Source organism: Hyperolius riggenbachi, chromosome 4, assembly GCF_040937935.1.
Source record: "Hyperolius riggenbachi isolate aHypRig1 chromosome 4, aHypRig1.pri, whole genome shotgun sequence".
NCBI classification, from domain to species: domain Eukaryota; kingdom Metazoa; phylum Chordata; class Amphibia; order Anura; family Hyperoliidae; genus Hyperolius; species Hyperolius riggenbachi.
This window is the reverse complement of record NC_090649.1, coordinates 397,709,266-397,730,515: the sequence shown is the minus strand read 5'-3', so window position 1 is coordinate 397,730,515 and position 21,250 is coordinate 397,709,266. Positions and strand designations below refer to the sequence as shown.

The following is a 21,250-nucleotide window of genomic DNA, read 5'->3' as shown; positions in this document are numbered from 1 at the left end:
TCTGCTTTTTACTTTAAAGCCCACGTGCAGCTCAGCCTCTACTTCATGCTCTCCTAGGCATCATATAAAGAAGACGTGATGCTTGGGAAGGGGGGAGGGGGATTAAGGTTGGTGCCCATGGGGGGAGGGCCAAGGTTAGTTGCCCACCCGGGAGGGGTTGAGGGTAGTAGCCCACGGGGTTGGGGGATTAAGGCTAGGCTCCCATGGGGGCGAGGGGTTTGTTAAGTTTATTTGCCCACCGGGGAGGGGTTAAGGTTAGGCACCACCAGGGGAAGGTTCTTGTGAGGGTAGAGAGAGGTTAGATCATAGTAAAAAAAACAGTAATTATTACTAATATTTGACTATGTGAACTACAAGCACTGTATGGAGAATCGGTATGTATGTTGTTTTGTTGGTCTAAGTCAGGGCTGCCCAATAGGTCGATCGCGATCTACCGGTAGATCGCGACCTCCTGATTGGTAGATCACGGCCTTATGGCCGTGTTCCATTGAATTTTGCGGCCAGCAGCTCTAGAACGCAGCAGATTCTGCTGCTGGCTGACTGATAGCGTAGCGCAGCCAATCAGGGGAGAAGAGAGGCGCGGCTGAGAGGCAAGGGGCGGCTCTGCCATGCAGGCCCGGATTTCTGCAAAGGCCACAGAGGCCACGGCCTAGGGTGATAAAATCAGATAAGATCAGAAGGGCGGCATGACTTGGAGAGAGAAGAGGTCATATGTCAAAGTAAATCATCTCCTCTGTTCCCGCAGCGCAGCCAGCCAGCGCCCTGCTCTGCACTAATAGAGGAATTCCAGAGTTCCCCAATCCCTGCACCTCTTACTTCCTGATGTGTTATAACAATCAGGATCAATCATAACTGTCACCTGATGATCCAATTATTTATATGGATCGACATACAGTACAAGTGGATGTGAGAAATACCAGGGATTTACATTACAAAGAAGATAAAACTAAGTTCCGCTGAGTTCTAATGCAGGCATTCACAAACATTTCTGCTAGTTTCTTCGCCTTCTCTTTTAGAGCTGTGACACTGTCTGACCCCAGCAGTTGTAAATTACACTTTCTTATCTAGGCCTAATTTATTGCTTTCTTTTCTTCTTAGCCAGTGATCTGGTCTCTGCTTAAGTTAACTCTTTCCTGACTCATTTTCTGTCCTTCATCTCTGACCATCTATGAGAACTGCTGCAGCCTGGAATAAAAATGCTGTATGCTTCCCTTTCATTGCTAAACTGTCACTGTCACCTGAGCTGTTACTACCTCTATGCTAGTGTGTATGAATTGGCATCCATTCTGCTTTCCTGTAGCATTAGAGCATTGTACCATCTTAGCCATCAGCAAAAGCAGAGAGTTTTGAATCAGGATGATACCATTTATTGGCTTAAAAGAAAAAGAGTAATCTTTCTGCTAATAAGCCTTCTTCAGACTTTGTTCCTGTATACTGTCTATATGTTAAAGCACACCGCCATATGTACATTCAGCATTCAAAAGAGATACGTAGATTTTTCGGCAAATATAAATAAATGTCATTCAGATGCTTTAAAGTGGAGCTGAACTCTTGCACAGGACAGAAGGAAACCATGCAGAGACATGCACCATGTGTGTATTTAGAGAGCCTTTCGAATTTTTCCACATCTGTGTCTAATCACAAATTTGATATCTTCCCTGTGTCACCTGGCTGCCACAGCATATAAGCTTATTTTAAAGCACAAGATGTTAATATATTTGCTTCCATGAAAGTAGGAATTAGACACACTGTCTATTTATTGCAGGATTTGTATCAGCTGTAACAAAGAAATGTTTTTTCTTTAAAGGTTATGTTGTTGCGTATCTTTTAGAGCAGAGAGGAAGTTCTGAGTTCAGGTCCACACTAATTACAACCAAACATCCAAAGTGGGTCTTGACAGGATGTTTGCTACTTACCTGTTCTCTGTTTTGTTTGGGCTTTTCTCCATTGCACTGCCCTGCCACTTATTTGTGGCTCCGACTGCAGCCAGTCGCACAGAGGACAAAGAAGCAGCGCATGCTCTGGCCACTCACGCTCCCTGTCACCTGTATGTGGCTCTGACTGCAGTCAGCCGCACAGAGGACAAAGAAGCAGCGCATGCTCAGGCCACTTGCTCTCCCTGTAATTTCCTGCTCCTGCCCAGATGTGCACAGCAACCAAGGCCGGTACAGTGTTATGCATTCTTGACGAGTACCGATCATACATCAGCATAATTTCTCAAGTATGCATTCCCAGAACACTATCGGCTGCTGTGCACATTCGGGCAGGAGCGCAAATTTCCATCGTGAGAGGACAGAGCATCCACTGATTCTTTGTTCAATGAGGGGCACAGCAGCACAACTGAAATGAGCCCATTCAAACCAGTGATCGCTAGTCAGATAGTTGGACAGAATGTTTTTTGGTGGTGGTAGTGGCGGGGGGGGGGGGGGGGGGGGGTTGGGGGGCGCTTGGTGACAGCAGGCCTAGGGCACTGGTAAGTACAAATCCGGCCCTGCTGCCATGACGCAGTGTCATGGCTGGGGGCGTGGCGCTGGAAGCAAAACTTCTGCCTCCACTCACGCTGCCCGCCGGAGCCTCCCTCAGCCGCTGAATTGCATATCTGCCCTCCAGGCAGCCGCGGCTGAGGGGGTGAAGACCAGGACGCCACCGCTGGAGCTGGAGGGAGGTAAGCGTGCCCAACCTATACTGCATGCACATATACCCAGCTAACCTATACTAAGGGCACATATACCCAGATAACTTATACTAAGGGCACATATACCCAGCTAACCTATACTAAGGGCACATATACCCAGCTAACCTATACTAAGGGCACATATACCCAGTAACCTATACTAAGTGCAAATATACCCAGCTAACCTATACTAAGTGCACATATACCCATCTAACCTATACTAAGTGCACATATACCCAGCTAATTTGTACTAAAGACACATATACCCAGCTAACCTGTACTAAGGGCACATACCCAGCTAACCTATACTACAGGCACATATGCCCAGCTAACCTATATTACAGGCACAGTGGCATAGCTAAGGAGCTGTGGGCCCTGATGCAAGCTTTACAGTGGGGCCCCCCAAGCAGTCTATACATAACAATTGATACAGCGCACCAAAACCTGCCAATGGCAACTACAGTGTCAGAGGTGTAAGAAGGGGATGGGGAACAGTTTATTCAGTTTATTAATGATTACCACTTATTCAAAGTATCTATAGAAGTGATTATTATGAGCACATGACCAATAGAGAGCTAATACTGAAATTGAGGTAGGACCCCCCAGGGCCCCTCTGGCTCAAGGGCCCCGATGCGGTCGCTACCTCTGCACCCCCTATTGCTACGCCCCTGCACAGGCACCTATACCTAGCTAACGGGTGCATTTAAAACGTTGGTAGATCTCCTGGCTTCTGCGAAATTTAAAGTCGCGAGCTGAAAAAGTGTGGGCTCCCCTGGTCTAAGTTGACAATCTTTCATACATGCCTACAAGTGTATGCTACTTTGTCAATGTATGCTGTTTCTTTGGAACAGGAGCAAAATGTGAAACACACTAGCAACCTTTCTGTACATATTTTCTTCAATATGTCAGCCTTTATTTATTTAAGCGTTCAGTTAATTTCACACTGGGTAATTTATATGTACAAAGAGGTGTCAAAAAATATAATTGCAGCAACGTGCCATCAGCGGGTCTCGTCTGTGTCATTTGAGGACCATTGTAACAGCAGAAGTTACGGCTGGGTGAAGCTAGGAGTTGATGTACAAACCCTCCAATAGCCAGCAGAGGATGCCAGAGCAGCAGTGGGCGCAGAGGTGTCGCGTAACACTTGGATCAGGTCTCCAGTGTTGGCTGCTGCTGGTGGTGATGCTGGAGGAAGATGAAGAGGAGGAGGAGGTGAATGTTCCAGCCTCCGTTTAGGAGCTTTCCTCCTTCCCCCCTTTCTCCTCTTTGGTGCTGGGGTGGGGGATTTACTGGCTCCAGGAGGAGGGGCATAATCCGGCATAGAGAATAGAGATTAAATTTTAACTAATAAAGGGACAATCGGAAAGACACATTTGTGCCAGGTCCCCGGGGATGTTGAGGATGCCCCCCTCGAGAATCGCCGTGCTGCCTCTTGCACTATGAGGAGAACAGAGGTAAGTAGAGTGATAGAACTAATGTACACGTTTTACAAAACTTTGCCGGCTGGAGCTGTGGTTTTCACGAAGGGTTCTCCGGCTTGTTGTTCGCACTCGTGTGTTTTTATCTCTGTAGCTGCTGTGACTATTGGGAGTAATTAGCGATCAGGAGAAGAAACAAGATCCCAGGTGTTGTTATGCTAATCTTGTCGCTGGTTAGCCGTTTACATTACACACAGCTAGTGAATCTTCCATTAAAGGGGCACATGTTACAGGAAATAGAGTGGCTGGCAGTTGTCATAAATACTCTCTTTACTAGGAGATTTACATTCAATTGATCTGAACTAAAATATGTCTGCTGGAAGGTTTAGCTGCATCAGTGAGACTGAAATCTCCAGACATGTGTCATTGTTTCCACTAGGGAAGGGACTGCTTTCATGCTTGTGCTTTTTTTTTTTTTTTTTTTGGCCATGTATGTATGGCAGCCACATGAGCTGATAATATGACTGCTCTAATCTGTGATACTTTCTGCTTCCTGTGTACCATGTATGTCTTTTCTTTGCTGCTTTAGAGATAAGCCTTTAGGCAAAGGTGCCCATACAGCTAAGGAGCTATGGGCCCCAGTGAAAGTTTTACATTGGGCCCCCCAAGCACTCTATACAGAACACTTGATATGGCGCACCAAAATCTACCAAGGGACAACCACAGTGTCAGAGGTGCAAGAAGGGGATGGGGAACAGTTAATTGATTACCACTATTCAAAGCATCTATAAAAGTGTCATTACCAGCACAGGACCAACAGAGAGCTAATACTGCGGTTGAGGGAGGGCCCCTCTGGTCGCAACCTCGGCATCCCCTATTGCTGCGCCTCTGTGCCCATACATATAGCAATGATGGGCAGGTTCGACCAAGAGACAGATCTCTTTCTGATCTAATCTGATCAGAGAGAGATCTGTTGGCTGCCCACACATTGCAAGCCGATTCCCGATTGATTTCAGCATAAATTCTTTACAGAATTGGCTTTGTGATGCCGCCCCCGGCCACGTCCCCCAAAGTGTTTTATGTGTCACCTGATCCCTGTGCATTTACACTTAACCTGTCACTCTGTCTCCAGAGTGTCCGCTGTACTTCCGCATTGACACCCATGTGGCTGCCGGTGTTATAGCACATGGAGCGCGGGTCCCGGGGGGGAGGGGGGAATTGCACATAAAACATTTGGCTGGGGGTCTCTGTTGTTCGTCGGTCGTGATTATCGAACGCCGTTACTGCCGTGCACCCAATCGACCACGTTGCCCCGAGATTTCCCAGCATGTCCGATTGGTACATTCAAGCAATTTGAGTTTGAAATGAGTCGAATCCTTGATCGGGCATGCTCTTGGCGGCACCCATTTTCATCTGATTAGATAATAATGATTGAATCGGATGGTCAAAAGGCCGCCAAGTTGATAGATGTCTGGGCCTCCTTTAGGTTACTCATGCATACACCATGCAATTTTGGGGAGATCATTTAAACAGTCTCTCTACCTGATGTGATTTTTTTTTTGCCTGGTCTACCACCTTAAGAGGAACACTAATGATACAATCTTGATTGTACAAACTTCTATGTAATATGAGGAACTATCTAAAGTAGACTACCTAAAGTATTCATTTAAAGTATATTCACTCATTTTACCATTATACTACACGGATTTGGTAAGATCGTACAATCATGATTGTATCATTAGTGGGCACCTTTAGGCCTGTGCGATTATGGCTGGGTTATGGGCAATACGGTGCGATCCATAGGGACATTAGAAGTGCTATCTGATGTCCGCATCCATGCATTGTGATTCACTGTGGAATTGCAACGCATGGTTGGATGCGTTTCTGTGCATTTACGATGTGATTCAATTTATTATACATTAATTAATGATCGATTATGCAGGTTGGAAAGATCATGCTCAAAAGAGGGCAGTCTGGTAGGTGGTTTCAGCATTCGATTGTGGGATGACCAACAGACCCCGGACGATCTCACCCTCCCCCCCCCCCCCCCCCTTCAACCCATGTTGATTATTACAGCAGAGTCTACACTCACCTATCCACAAGTTTGCTCCTCTTATGTCCCTGTGTCTTCTTTCCATCACCTACAGGGTGCCTGTACCCCATGATTCAACAATATCTACCTGACATCAATCATTTTCCATCTTGTGCCACTCAGTATTAGATGAGATCTCAGCAAAGGTGTGATCTAATATTGCTTTCACCACCGCAGCTGCGAGCTTTTAGTGATTGCTGCAGTAGGGGCACTCTCATTTCTGTTAAATTCAATGTTATTATTGAGGCTGGGTGCACACATGGCTGTGCATGAAAAGTCGCCTTTTCTGTCATGTGCATTTTTTGTGTGCATTTTTAGTGTTTTTTTATGCGGCCCATTGACTACCATTGATGTTTTCCGCAACGCTAGCGTTTCTGCTAAGTGTGTTCCTAGCCTGAATCTAATCTTTTAAAAGAATGAAGAGGGAGTGGCTGGATGCCTTAAAAAAGAAACACGGAGACAACGGGAGCCCAAATAGCGCATTATGTCACCAAACTGAGAAAAATGTGAAGAAAGGGGGCAACAAACCACTAGAGGCAGATGGAAATGCAGAAACCTGACTCTACTGGGGTGTTCAGAAGATACTGAACGTGGTCACTCTCTTAGGAAACACTGGTATTAAGCGTGCCAAAGTCACATGAGACCAGTAACACCCCTCCAAAGCAGGTTGAGAAGCATAAAGTGGGTAAGAGGCGCTCAGAGGTGTATAAAACTACTGTAAGCTAAAAGCAACTGAAATGAAAAAAAAAGGTGGTGTACCTCGAAAATTAGTACTTCATATAATAATGAAATGTATTATGCTCTGGTAATGCGTTTCGTGGGTCTGAGCCCTCTTCCTCGGACCGATAGTAGTGCCAAAGCAATTTGAGCCTCATTGCTCGTGTGAGCAGAGTGTTTTAACACTGCAACTGGACGATTTTTTTTCATTTTAGTTGTCTATAACTTAGTTAAATACACCTCTGGGTGCTTCTCCCCCCTCCCCTTATGCTAATCTTTTAAAAACATTGGAAACTGTAGGGGTGTGCTCACACTCTGCGCTGCATTGCTGCATGTACCGTAAATACACTGTTTATACAATTCTGTGGACATGTTCACCCTTCTTTTGTAATGGATTACTTTATACAAATGGACATTTAGTAGTGCATTTCTGGATATTGTGTGCCGCAACATCCACGTTACATAGCAATTCTTCATGACAAGAAAAATAACTTGCATACTGCATGTTGCATTATGCTGGTATTGATTGCAGTATTAATCACGGTGCCCTTGCAAACAGTGACGAGCTTCTGAACCATGTGCGATCAGATGTAAATGTAAGGACGGGGCTGTGTGCCGGCTCATAAGGGGCTCGGATGGTGAGTTACCAGTAAAGTCATAAGTTTTTTATTGGAATGTGATGCATGCTATTTAATTTCCTGTACCATCATATAAGTGATAATGAAACTGCCAGTAAATATTCTTTCAACTTTAGTCTGCAGCTGCTATGGCTTTTTGTTATGATATTTGATGGACACCATGGCAGCAGTATACCCAAAATTCTCCTCTCTTTCGGTTTGTCCCATTCATTCATATATCTTCACAAAGCAGGAACCAAAATGTATTTTCTCCAATCCTAAGCTTCACCAGGCTTACTACAGTAATTGTATACATTCCACAGGAATGGGGTATTCTTGCATCCAAGGGGATAAAATAGACATGTCAGCTACTATATATCCCCCTCACCTCAGGTTCTCTTTAAGGTTTAACAGATAATATATATAAATATATATATATATATATATAATTTTTTTTTTTGCTTAACTTTTATTTAACCTAAGGTTTACTTTAATTACTGTTACTACCGTGGCATTGCTATGTGCTGGTCTGTTTTCTTTATTTGGCTTTTGTTCTACTTGAAATTAGTACACGCCTCTAATAGCTGCCATTATAAGCATCAGTGACCTTTCCCATGTTTACAAACTGATATTCAGAGTGTGCCATAGACTCCTAATTGTGTTCATTGGTCAGTGTGCACATACGTTAACTTTATGCAGAAAGCTATAAAGACTGCAAAGACTACGGGCCGGTTTCCATTGCATGTTCATTTGTGTGCTTTTTCTGCACACAAACTCGCATAGCAATGTATTTCAATGGGCCTGTTTCCATTGTATCCAGAATCTGTGTGCAGAAAACTCTACAGAGCAGTGTTGTCAGTTTCTGCATAACGCATGTTTTTTTTGCATGTTGTCGTTATTGTCAATTAGGGCCCGTTTCTACTACAGTGGAAATCAGGCCAAATCTGCAGTTTTCCCGCAGGCAAATTGCATGGGGAAACTCTGGCATAGGGGATAATACTGCTGCCGTCCGAATCGCTTGCCATAGCGATTTGGACGACATTGCAGCATTGTTCCATGCAAGTGGTAGTGAATGCCATAGCCGTGCATGGGCTTCTGGGATTCAGCTGTGTACTCAACAGGGAACTCTCGCAGGACATGCGGCGGCTAGTGGAAACGGGCCCTAACGCATGAGAATTTGTATGTTAATGGTTATGTCCATGTTTTTAGTGGAAACAGACCCCAATAATTTAAATATCCCTGTCCTTTGCACACGCGTTGGAAGTACATAATAACTGAAGTGTTGTCTCTGGGCTTGGAACAGAAATTGCCTGTGCAGCTCCAGGATTCATTAAGCTGAGTGGGCATTATACAGAATAGCAGCTTTCCCTGTTACGGCCCATACTCACGGGCTACAATTGTCGCCGCAACACGCGGCGCGCGTGTTGCGGCGACAGGTCGCCCATGAGTATGAGGCGTTGCACGGGCACGCACCCCGAACCGTCGCTTGTGGCTGCTGTCGCCAGGCAATTGGCGCGGTCAATCGCCCGGCGACAGTTGCTGCCGCAACTATCGCTAGTTCGCGTGAGTATGCGGACTAGCGACAGCAACCAGCAGGGAATACCCTGAGCTTGCGGTGGGGGGGAGGAACTTCAGCGACAGCTTCCTGCGCGTCAGTTGCCAGGTCCCTCCGCCGTGTGTATGCGGAGGGACCTGGCGACGAGCTGTCGCCGGCCTGTCGCGCACACGCTCCCGTGTGCTAGCGACAGGCCAGAATGTTGCCCGTGTGTATGGGGCATTATTCCCTGTGTCCTCTTAATGCAATCATCCAGTTCAAAACTCTCTCAGGGCTCAGCCACACTATAAGCGCTTTTCTGAGCGCTTGTGATTAATTAGCTTTTCTGAGCGCTTTTTAAAAATCGCTCCCATTCACTTTTATTAAAATTGCGATAAAAATCGCCATGATCTTTCGCGTATGCGATTGCCGTAATTTTAATGAAAGTGAATGGGAGCGATTTTTAAAAAGTGCTCAGAAAGTGCTAATCAATCACAAAGCACTCAGAAACGAGCTTATAGTGTGGCTAAGTCCTTATACTGTTTTTATTACTGTCTGCCTCTTTCAGATTTTCCTAAAACATTGTAATGTTAATTCCCAGCATTCCTGTCATTCATTAAGCTTCTCCTCATGCTCATGGCTTGTCAGAATGATATTACTTTCCCTTTCTAGGCAGACTGTACGCAGAAAAGCAAGTGCCCTGTGTTCCTCTTCATAACACAAGTGCAGCTCTGTACAGAGCTTTTCTGTCCAAAACAATAGTTTAGCCTTAGGCCACTTTTACTCTTGGAATGGTGCGATTGTTAATGATCACCCCATGCCAGAGAAGTGGCACCACATGTTAGCCACGGTGTGACCAGAGGCATATTTCCATTAAGGCCAGTTTTCCATTTGCGGCAAAAAATCGATTCATATGCCCCTGCGGCAGAATGTGCCGACAGGGTCATATGCATGGCGCTGCCCCCTGCTCACCTTTCACCGCCCTTACCAAGTGATGTACTCTATGCTGGACAGGAAGTATGTCACTGGGATTCCCGGCGTTCCATTCATGTGCACTGCCATTAACAAATTTAACTTTTCTGTGGCGTGCATTGACTTCAATACATTCCGTCGCAGTGGAAGTCGGAAGGTTACGCACTGTTGAGTTTGCGGTGGGTCGGCGGCGAATCGGGTACTTATGGTGCAATGTAGTTAGTGTACTGAACCCCATAAGCTTTCTGCTATTGCGTTACCCTACGTGCAGAAAGGGTAATGCAACGCAAAGAAAGAGCTCAAGTGTAAAGTGCCTGAAAGTATGCCCCAATTGGGCTATCACTTCTTCTGCGACGGAATGCAGCGTTTTTGTGCAATGTGACGGATCGCCTCAAGTGTAAAAGGGGCCTTAAGGTTTGTACAAATGCACACTAGTGGTTCGGGAGCTAAGTGCTGCACAGACATACACACTAGTTGTTCTGGAGCTAATTGCTGCACAGGCGCCTTGCTATAGTACACGCTAGTTATTCGGGAGCTAATTGCTGCACAGGCGCCTTGCAATAGAGCACAATATTTATTCGGGAGCTAAGTGTTGCTCAGACGCCCTGCTATAGTACACACTAGTTGTTTGGGAGCTAAGTGTTGCACAGATGCCTTGATATACAGTAATACACACTAGTTGTTCTGGAGCTAAGTGCTGCACAGGCGCCTTGCTATAGAGCACATTAGTTGTTCTGGAGCTAAGTGTTGCAAAGATGCCTTGCTATAGTACACACTAGTTGTTCTGGAGCTAAGTGTTGCACAGACACCTTGCTATAAAGCACACTAGTAGTTTGAGAGCTAAGTGCTGCACAAACACCTTGCTATAGATCTCACTAGTTGTTCTGGAGCTAAGTGCTGCACAGACGCCTTGCTATAGATCGCACTAGTTGTTCTGGAGCTAAGTGTTGCACAGACACCTTGCTATAAAGCACACTAGTAGTTTGAGAGCAAAGTGCTGCACAAACGCCTTGCTATAGATCTCACTAGTTGTTCTGGAGCTAAGTGTTGCACAGACACCTTGCTATAGATCTCACTAGTTGTTCTGGAGCTAAGTGTTGCACAGACACCTTGCTATAGATCTCACTAGTTGTTCTGGAGCTAAGTGCTGCACAGACGCCTTGCTATAGTAAAGAAGAGCAACACATCCGTTTCTATGGAGAAGGGAGGAGAGACGAAGGTGCAGCTTCCATCGAGGGGAACAATGTGTTTGGAGGTTGCTGTCATATAAAGATTCAGCATTATGGACCTTAAAATATGGTTGGCCGAGTCTATGTACTTACTGTGTCTAGTGTAGCATGTATACGCACATTTAGATTTCTTGATGTCCTGTGCTAATAATTAATACCCACTTCCTTAACTGTTATACGTTTCCTTCCATAATACAACAGCGTTTTGTTTTTTCGTTCAATAATTAATCTTAAAATTCAAAGAGCAATAGAACTAGGTGACTTCTGGATTTTGTGCCCTTTGTAAAACTTTGAATTGTACTGAATACCTCCCTGACCTGTTATAGTAAAGACTAATAATTGATCAGAGTTAATCTTTCACCAGCCTGTTGTGTGCTCTTTCCAGCTTCAGCTTTTATTAGCCGAATGCTTCCCTTCCCCTTCCATTCCTCTAGTCATGTAAATGTATTTTAAAGAACAACCGAGGTGACATGTGACATGAGATAGACATGTGTATGTATAGTGCCAAGCACACAAATAACTATGCTGTGTTCCTTTTTTTTTCTTTCTCTGCCTGAAAGAGTTAAACATCAGGTATGCAAGAGACAGTTTCTATCTAGGTCAGGATCGGGTCGGACAGGGTCAGACTATAACATAACCCTCAATGATAAGTAAATACAGCCATAAAATACTTTCCTGTCAGTAAATGGCTTCCTGGAGCATGAAAGATAAAAAAGGTCAATAATTTATAGATTTGAGCTCTAGCATACTTCAATTAAGGTGTCTTTGAGCAAAGACAATGGAACAGTAAAAACTTAAAAACTAGATTTAAATATAAAATAAAACTAAAAAAAGTCATTTTTAGGAGAAGGAGGATAAATACAATTGTTTTCTCATCAATTTATTTTCACCTCGGATGTCCTTTAAGTGTTCAGTAATAACAAGAAATACCTACTGCTGCCATGTGGACACTGTGGCTCACCCTGTCTCCCAATCAGGATGGGGGTTGTTGGCAGAACTGCCACTCAACGCCTCTCCTGTGGTACTAGGTGAGTAATGGTGTGTGTTGCTCTTGTGCTCTTGTGGTCTGTAAAGTAGAGCCACACTATTATTGGGAGGGGGGGGGAGAGAAGCGTTTATGTGTTTGCCCCTGATTCCTTCAAAATAAAAGCATTTATAGCCTTTTATGAAGACTTGAAGCCCTAGTTTTCCCTCCCAGAATTTTGATTGGTAGCAAAGGTGAATGGAGGACTATGCCATTACTCAAGGAATTTTTACATTTGGTGCAGCCTTTTCAGATAAATTAACTTCGGAAAAGTCAGACATGTGCCCTTTACAAATTCTTGCAGCTAAGGGCAAAACACAATGCAATGTTTTTTCTTTTTGTCTGTGATTTTGCTCCAGTTGTGTTTTTGCAATTTTCGATGGCTGCGAGGAACACAAGGAGAAACACAGAACTAATGCAACAATGCAGTTGGACAGAATCAGATCGTACTGGTATAAGGGCCATTTCACAATTTTTAAATAAAGCCAAAACGGATCCGGTTTTCGCTTTACCGGATCTGTAGGCTTGTTTCACACTGGCAAACAGATCCGTGACAATGGATCTGATCACTTATTGATCTGATCTGTTTTCACTCTGTTTGCTACACCTGCAGGTGAGGGAGGGTGCAGCAGCCGAGCAGGTAAGGGAGGGTTAAAAACTTACCCAGGTGTCTTCTTCATTGCAGCCAGGCGGTAGAGAGGGTTTCTTCCTGGCTTCTGGCTTCTGACTAGTCACATGACACATGTAGTCACATGACACGGAAGAAGACGGAAGCCTGGAAGAAACCCTTTCTACCACCGGCAGCAATGAAGAAGATGCCTGGGTAAGTTTATAACCCTCTTTCAGCTGCTCCCATGGCTGCGGCACCCTCCCTCCTTCCCCCACCGGGTATGGCCCAGTTTGCCTCCCCACAGACCCCCAAACACAGTGGATTTTGCCCTCCGAACGTTCCGTTTCTTCACTAGTGTGAAGAAACTATCATTTCTCTCATTGCCCCCAATGCAAGGCTTCATCTTCCGTTTCTGGTCCGCTGGGCTCAGCAGTCCAGAATAATAGGTGCTGCAGCAAACTTGCGGTCCGTTCAGAGGATCGTGCGGAACGGATCCGTTCAAACATACGCATGTGAACGGTTCCATGGGTTAATATGGATCTATTCACATCCATTTCGTTTGTATAGTATCCGACCCGGGAACGGACCATTTAATGCCAGTGTGAAACGGGCCGAAAAGAGTTCCTGCAATTTTTTTCTCACTTTCAAGACGTCCTTGCGATGTACATGCGATTAGTAACAGATTGCAAAACACAGGATATCACATCAAGTAAAAAAAAAGAGCCCTGAAAGGAGAATGGGTGTTCCCTAGCTGTACACACTACAGATGGTTCTGAGGCAAACTGGATGGTTGGGGCGCCTCTTACCCTACCTAGCACATGCCACTCTGGTGTATGCTGCATTGTCGTCCCTAATCTCCTCCCCAAACCAATATTAGCGTCATTCTGGTATACCACATCCTTAATGACATGTACAGTGGGTTGCAAAAGTATTCGGCCCCCTTGAAGTTTTCCACATTTTGTCACATTACTGCCACAAACATGAATCAATTTTATTGGAATTCCACATGAAAGACCAACACAAAGTGGTGTACACATGAGAAGTGGAATGAAAATCATACATGATTCCAAACATTTTTTTACAAATAAATAACTGCAAAGTGGTGTGTGCATAATTATTCGGCCCCCTTTGATCTGAGTGCAGTCAGTTGCCTATAGACATTGCCTGATGAGTGCTAATGACTAAATAGAGTGCACCTGTGTGTAATCTAATGTCAGTACACAAATACAGCTGCTCTGTGAGGGCCTCAGAGGCTGTCTAAGAGAATATTGGTAGCAACAACACCGTGAAGTCCAAAGAACACACAAGACAGGTCAGGGATCAAGTTATTGAGAAATTTAAAGCAGTCTTAGGCTACAAAAAGATTTCCAAAGCCTTGAACATCCCAAGGAGCACTGTTCAAGCGATCATTCAGAAATGGAAGGAGTATGGCACAATTGTAAACCTACCAAGACAAGGCCATCTACCTAAACTCACAGGCCGAACAAGGAGAGCGCTGATCAGAAATGCAGTCAAGAAGCCCATAGTGACTCTGGACGAGCTGCAGAGATCTACAGCTCAGGTGGGAGACTCTGTCCATAGGACAACTATTAGTCATGTACTGTACAAAGTTGGCCTTTATGGAAGAGTGGCAAGAAGAAAGCCATTGTTAACAGAAAGCATAAGTAGTCCCATTTGCAGTTTGCCACAAGCCATGTGGGGGACACAGCAACCATGTGGAAGAAGGTGCTCTGGTCAGATGAGACCAAAATGGAACTTTTTGGCCAAAATGCAAAACGCTATGTGTGGCAGAAAACTAACACTGCACATCACTCTGAACACACCATCCGCACTGTCAAATATGGTGGTGGCAGCATCATGCTCGGGGCGTGCATCTCTTCAGCAGGGACAGGGAAGCTGGTCAGAGTTGATGGGAAGATGGATGGAGCCAAATACAGGGCAAACTTGGAAGAAAACCTCTTGCAGACTGCAAAAGACTTGAGACTGGGGCGGAGGCTCACCTTCCAGCAGGACAACTACCCTAAACATAAAGCCAGGGCAACAATGGAATGGTTTAAAACAAAACATATCTATGTGTTAGAATGGCCCAGTCAAAGTCCAGATCTAAATCCAATTGAGAATCTGTGGCAAGATCTGAAAACTGCTGTTCACAAACGCTGTCCATCTAATCTGACTGAGCTGGAGCTGTTTTGCAAAGAAGAATGGGCAAGGATTTCAGTCTCTAGATGTGCAAAGCTGGTAGAGACATACCCTAAAAGACTGGCAGCTGTAATTTCAGCAAAAGGTGGTTCTACAAAGTATTGACTCAGGGGTCTGAATAATTACGCACACCCCACTTTGCAGTTATTTATTTGTAAAAAATGTTTGGAATGATGTATGATTTTCGGTCCACTTCTCACATGTACACCACTTTGTATTGGTCTTTCATGTGGAATTCCAATAAAATTGATGCATGTTTGTGGCAGTAATGTGACAAAATGTGGAAAACTTCAAGGGGGCCGAATACTTTTGCAACCCACTGTATTGGCAGTATTACAGTAAATTTGAACGGTTGGCTGTTGGATGAAATTACTGTGCCCAGAGGTGTGTTTCTTCCATCATCTCAGAGCAGCACATGAGAGCAGGGTGTTCTATCTACATCCTTGATGAGCTCAGGGCAGCAGGGTGACTGGCACCAACATGTTAGAGTCAGCGTACATGCCTGCAGGTAGCTGTATTATGTACACACATTGTTCAGGTATTCATAGTGTAGCAACTGCTGTAATTATTCTATTTTATTTATAACACACCAACATACAATGCAGCACTGCTAATTATTATTTCATGTCCTATTTATGAACATCCAAACTTTTATAATCACAAGAGTAGGACAATCATTATTGGCATTAAGTAGTGTACACTGATAGGTGCAGAGTGTTGTGAATTTGTTTTTAAACTGGATGTCATTATTATTTTTTTTAATTTAAAAAGTCTCAATGTAAAAATGCTTAAAGTATTTGCTTTCTAGGACATCATCATAATAATGATGCCATATTCCATAGTCGCACGTAGTAGTATGTCAGCTCAGCCAGCCATTGTTTTGCACTTTCAGAGGCACAATTTTGGTAAAATGGAAGATTACAGCCCAGACAAAATCTATCCTTTGTAATCCAGAGCCATCTGGTCACCTGCAGTGACTCTGTGTGACTCAGTGTCCTCTTAGTGGCCAGCTGGTGGTGAAGCTAATGCTGAATTTTGTGTGATGTCAACTTTGGCTTCATTGTTTTCAGGTCTGACAGTTTCTGTAAATGTCAATAGACTATATTAAGGTAAAGAATGTAAAAAAAGAAACATCAGTGGCAATCCTGATATCATTACCATATTTGCCGTATCTTATTTTTGTTTACACCATCATTAAGGTGTGAAGGTAACAGCTATTTGTTTGATAATAAAAATTAGTAACTACTAATTGGAAGGACAGAGTAACCAAGCAGCTCGAGGTGACCCAAAACCACTAAGAGGGTATAGGGGACTGAAAGAGACCGAAAAGCCCCCCTACTAAAAAGAAATGCTTAGTGTAATTTGCCTGCTTAAAACAGAAGGTATTTGTGATAATTCAGCTTTAAGTGAACAGCTGTGGTTACCCACAATGCACCACTACTGAGTATGCAAATTATCTTTTTATGCCTCTGAAGCCAAGCTTATATCCAGAACCGCTGGTGTATAGCAAGCCTATAGCTTTAAATGTATTGTAAAATTTAAAGCTATAGGCTTGCTATACACCAGCAAGTCTGGATGCAAGCCTGGCTTCAGGGGCATGAAGAGCATATTCAGTAGCAGGGCATTGTGGGTAACCACAGCGGTTCACTTAAAGCTGAATTATCGCAAGTACCTTCTGTTTTTGTAACGATCGGTGTAACACAGAGAGGATCTGATTACCGGTGATCTGCAGTATCACCGAGAATGCAGATATATACCCGATTATTGATGATCTGCAGTATCACAGATAATCAGATATATCTCTAACCTCTGGACACCTGAGTAATATGAGTGTTTGGTGCAACCGTATACTTTGAGGAGAGCACCCACGTAGAGGGTGCTAGGCAGCACGAAATACTGCTTAGAGAACAGGTTCCTTCCACTGGTCTGATGCTCCCCAAGGGGCGGAGCCAGGCTGAGAGTGGGAAGGATCAGAGAGTGAGTGACACCAAGGGTGAAGTGTCACTGACAGGTCTGGGAACTATCTCCCAATAGGGAAGATGGTTCTCGAAGTCGGACAGGCCAGGTCGTTAACACACAGACAGATAAGGTACAGAGACAGGAGACAGATGCGGAATCCTAAGACTAGCAGGGTTTGGCAACAGAGTATCAGATATAACAAAGTACTAATCAGAGATCAGAAGAATGGTCAGGAGAGCAGAATGTCATAACAAATAAACAACAATGCCTAGACTTGGGTGTGAAGTCCTAGATTATCACACTCCGGAACTGGTCTAAATAATAATACAGATGGTAACAGGATCCCTAGACTAAGGTGTGAGCTCCTTGGTCATCAACACCCTGGAAACTGGTCTAGATAATAACACAGATAATAACAGGATTCCTAGACTAAGGTGTGAGCTCCTTGGTCATCAACACCCTGGAAACTGGTCAAGATAATAACACAGATAATAACAGGATTCCTAGACTAAGGTATGAGCTCCTTGGTCATCAACACCTTGGAAACTGGTCTAGATAATAACACAGATACTGACAAGGTCTGAGTGCTACCACGTAGTGATCGCAACGCCAGACACCAGAGAAATGACCAGCACCCAGTATATATACTATAGCGCTCTCCAGCGCCTCCCCTAAGTGCTGGACCAATCAGAATTGGCTGAATTGTCAGCTGACCGGCTTGGTCAGCTGACACCCTTCTGGCTGTCATAAAAGTTCTGCCTCTTCACGCGCGCGCGCGTCTTTCTGAATCTGTGTGGACTATCAGTCCCAACCACACCAGACACGTCTTGCAATGTATCCGCCGTGCAGGACACGGAACCAGCCGCACCGCCATCCGGGCATGCGGCGGTTTCTCCGCGTTCGGCCATGCTGACAGATATAGGCCTATGCGAGCAAACCGCCGCGTCAGATGCGGAATCCGCCGTATTGGACGCGGAAACAGCCGCCCTGCTCTGAGTACCTGCGGCGGCTTTTCCGCGTTTTCTCACAGTACCCCCCCCCCCCCCCCCCTGAGGAGTGGACTCCGGACAGCTCCTACCCGGTTTCTCAGGCTATAGCGTGTGGAATTCCCTTCTTAATTTGTCTGCATGCATGCGACACTCAGGTACCCATGTTCTCTCCTCACTACCATACCCCTTCCAGTGCACTAGATACTGTACCGAGTTCTGCACTACACGTGAGTCCAAAATCTTTTCTATTTCGTACTCAGGTTGGTCGTCTACCATCACAGGAGCAGGTGGCGTGGCACCCACATGGACTGCTGGTTTAAGCAGGGACACATGAAAAGATCTTACACCACGCATGCTGGCAGGAAGATCTATGGCATAAGTAACGTTGTTGATCTTCCTGGATACTGAAAAAGGGCCCACAAACCTGGGACCTAACTTGGGCGAGGGTTGTTTCAGGGTCAAATGACGTGTGGAGACCCAGACCAGGTCTCCTGGTCGGAACTTCCACTCCAAGGATCGTCTCTTGTCAGCTTGACCTTTCTGACTTTGAAAAGCCTTCTCCAAATTATTTTTCACGATTCCCCAAATGGTTTTAAAAGACCTCTGCCAAGCCTCCAGAGCTGGAAACGGAGTGGAAGCTACTGGCAATGGGGAGAACTTGGGCAACTTTCCGGTTACCACCTGAAACGGAGAAAATCCAGAGGAAGAGCTTTTCAAATTATTGTGCGCAAATTCTGCATATGGCAGGAACTTGACCCAATCATTTTGCGCATCCGCAACATAACACCTTAAAAACTGTTCCAAAGACTGATTAACGCTCTCCGTCTGACCATTTGTCTGTGGGTGGTAGCCCGACGAAAATGACAGTTCCATGCCCATTTGATGACAAAATGCCCTCCAAAATCTAGAAACAAATTGGACACCCCGATCTGACACTATGTTTTCCGGAATGCCATGCAGTCGGAAAACGTGGATGATGAACAGATCGGCCAATTCCTGGGCGGAGGGGAGTCCTTACAAGGGCACAAAATGGGCCATTTTACTGAAACAGTCGACTACCACCCAAATGACCGACATGCCTTCAGATCTCGGAAGCTCACCCACAAAATCCATGGACAAATGGGTCCACGGTTCATTCGGGGTGGGCAAAGGCTGCAACGTTCCCACAGGTGCCAGACGGGAGGGTTTGCTTTTAGCACACACTGCACACTCTCTAACATACTCCTTGCAGTCTGTTGCCAGAGAAGGCCACCAAGCACACCTAGCAACCAAGTCTTGTGTTCTGGAGACCCCCGGATGCCCAGCATTTTTGTGTGAGTGAAACAACTGCAAAATCTGGAGGCGAAATGGCAGTGGTATAAACATAACCCCTTCAGGCTTTCCCTCAGGGACATCCTGCTGGAAGGGACTTAAAGTCTCCGTCCAGTCTTTCCAGGTCTCTGTGGCTCCCAGCACTACTCTCTGTGGGACAATGGTCTCTAGGTCTGAGGGCTGTGCTGTCTCCGGCTCAAAACATCTGGACAAGGCATCCGCCTTAATGTTTTTACTACCCGGAGTATACGTAATTACAAATCTAAATCTCGAGAAGAACAGTGACCACCGAGCTTGTCGGGGACTCAATCTCTTAGCCCCTTCAATGTATTCCAAATTTTTGTGATCAGTGTAAACTGTAATCGTATGTTCTGCTCCTTCTAGCCAATGACGCCATTCCTCAAAGGCCAATTTAATGGCCAGGAGCTCCCTGTTGCCTATATCGTAGTTTTTCTCTGCTGGTGAAAACCTCCGAGAAAAATAGGCACACGGGTGTAACCTTCCCTGCAGCCCAGAGCGTTGAGACAGCACAGCCCCTACCCCGACTTCAGAGCCGTCAACCTCTACAATAAATGGATAAGAGGTGTCCACGTGTCTCAAAATGGGTGCAGAACAAAACAGTTCTTTCAAAGTGGAGAAAGCAGCCAGGGCTTCGGGGGACCAGTGGTTGGTATCTACCCCTTTCTTTGTGAGACTGGTGAGGGGTGCTACGACTGTGGAGTACCCCTTTATGAACCTTCTATAGTAATTAGCAAACCCTAAAAATCTCTGGAGGGATTTGAGTCCTACTGGCTGCGGCCATTCCAGGACAGCAGAGACTTTGGCGGGATCCATAGAAAGGCCTGAGGTGGAAATTATATATCCCAGAAAAGCGACAGATGTCACCTCGAAAATGCATTTCTCCAATTTGGCATAAAGTCTGTTTTGTCTAAGCCTGTGCAGCACGAATTTAACATGAGCCCTATGCTCAGAGAGGTTGTCTGAGAAGATTAATATATCATCCAAGTATATTAAAAGAAATCTACCCAACACCTCCCTGAAAACTTCATTGATGAGTTCCTGAAAGACAGTCGGGGCGTTACACAACCCGAAGGGCATCACCAGGTACTCGTAATGCCCGTCGGGTGTGTTAAAGGCCGTCTTCCACTCATCGCCCTCTCTGATCCGCACCAGGTTGTATGCACCCCTCAAATCCAATTTCGAAAAGATCTTAGCATTGGTGACTTGGGTAAATAAATCGTCTATCAAGGGTAACGGATAACGATTTTTAACTGTGATCTTATTCAGTCCCCGATAATCAATGCACGGCCGAAGGCCTCCGTCTTTTTTTTTTACGAAAAAGAAACCTGCACCGGCAGGCGACCGGGAAGGGCGAATGAATCCTTTAGCTACGTTTTCACGGATGTACTCTTGCATGGCCACCTTTTCTGGCCCAGACAAATTGTAGAGATGACCTCTAGGGGGCATACAACCCGATCAGAGATCAATGGGGCAATCGAAAGGGCGAGGTGGAGGTAATTTATCGGCAGCTTTGGGACAAAACACGTCTGAAAACTCAGCATATTGTTCCGGAACTCCCTCCACATGAATCCTGGTGTGGCCTAAGGTCACCTTTACTAAACAATGACGGAAACAATGGGCTGACCAGCTAGTTAGCTGACCAGTGGCCCAATTTATCTGAGGAGAGTGAAGGTGTAATGACGGCATGCCAAGGATGACTGTGGAGGTTGTCATGTGCAACACAAAAAACTGCAATTTCTCGCTATGCAGCACCCCTATAGTGACTTCCACCTCTGGTGTCTGAGACAGAGGATGGTTACGCTGCAGGGGTGAATCATCCACTGCCGTAACCTGAAGGGGCGGTTTTACTGGAGTGAGCGGAATACCCAATTTCTTTGCAAATTC

The 21,250-nt window shown here is 45.3% G+C and overlaps 1 protein-coding gene across 7 annotated transcripts in view; it reads left to right on the top strand.

Annotated features, from left to right (window-relative positions):
• Positions 1-3,870: 3,870 nt before the first annotated feature.
• NINL (ninein like) overlaps positions 3,871-21,250 on the top strand; it is a 185,390-nt gene continuing 168,010 nt past the window's right edge. For all 7 annotated transcript variants that reach the window (XM_068232251.1, XM_068232253.1, XM_068232250.1 and 4 more), the window contains exon 1: positions 3,871-4,128. The gene's annotated coding sequence lies outside the window, so the exon portion shown is untranslated. The remainder of the gene's footprint in view (positions 4,129-21,250) is intronic.